Source organism: Halyomorpha halys, unplaced genomic scaffold, assembly GCF_000696795.3.
Source record: "Halyomorpha halys isolate HHAL.00 unplaced genomic scaffold, Hhal_1.1 Scaffold1565.1, whole genome shotgun sequence".
Classification (NCBI taxonomy): Eukaryota; Metazoa; Arthropoda; class Insecta; order Hemiptera; family Pentatomidae; genus Halyomorpha; species Halyomorpha halys.
This window is the reverse complement of record NW_027109840.1, coordinates 73,926-74,624: the sequence shown is the minus strand read 5'-3', so window position 1 is coordinate 74,624 and position 699 is coordinate 73,926. Positions and strand designations below refer to the sequence as shown.

General features: G+C 32.9%; 1 long non-coding RNA gene across 1 annotated transcript in view; it reads right to left on the bottom strand.

Annotated features, from left to right (window-relative positions):
- Nucleotides 1–699, bottom strand: part of LOC136795914 (uncharacterized) — an 11,546-nt gene that overhangs the window by 6,679 nt on the left and 4,168 nt on the right. The window contains exon 2 of the long non-coding RNA XR_010843624.1: nt 62–250. This is a non-coding gene — a long non-coding RNA (uncharacterized lncRNA). The remainder of the gene's footprint in view (nt 1–61; nt 251–699) is intronic.

The following is a 699-nucleotide window of genomic DNA, read 5'->3' as shown; positions in this document are numbered from 1 at the left end:
AAATTCAGTCTAGATAAAACGCGATGGAATTTGATTTATGTATTGGTAACCTCAACCTTACCTTCTCAACACACATTGGCTTCTATCATCGCGCAGCAATTCCTGAAGTATTTACAGGATCCATCTGGCCTACAACCATAAACAGGATCATATTGCCTAGTGCAAGGCATTTGGCAGCTCCTTGAAGGGAAATCCTCCTTACTACACGTACCCTCATTGTCACCGTAAGACAACTCTACGATTGAAATATCTGTAACGTTTAATAAGAATAATAAACATTATGATATCATACATAATATAATACAAGGATAATCAATAATGAATTCGATTAAGATAAATTTTCTTTGCCTCTCAATAAGTATAATTTTCAATTTGTGCATGAACAGGAAATCATACGTCACAAATATAATACATCAATAATTTAATAATCTATTAATACATCTTTAAAATTGTGATGAATACTGAAAAGGGTTTAATGATGATTTGGTATTCTTGGATGAGGACAAGGCAACTATAGAGCTAAATACAATGGATCTTTATTAAACTCCAATAAGGAACTAGGTCTTGAAATGAATATGGATAAAACAAAATACATGGTTACCAGTAGAGACGCGAGTAATTTCGGTGATATAGATATAGGAGGAAGTATGGTTTTAGATTTAGTTTCAAGACTTGGACACGATCAGATGAAGACAAAAC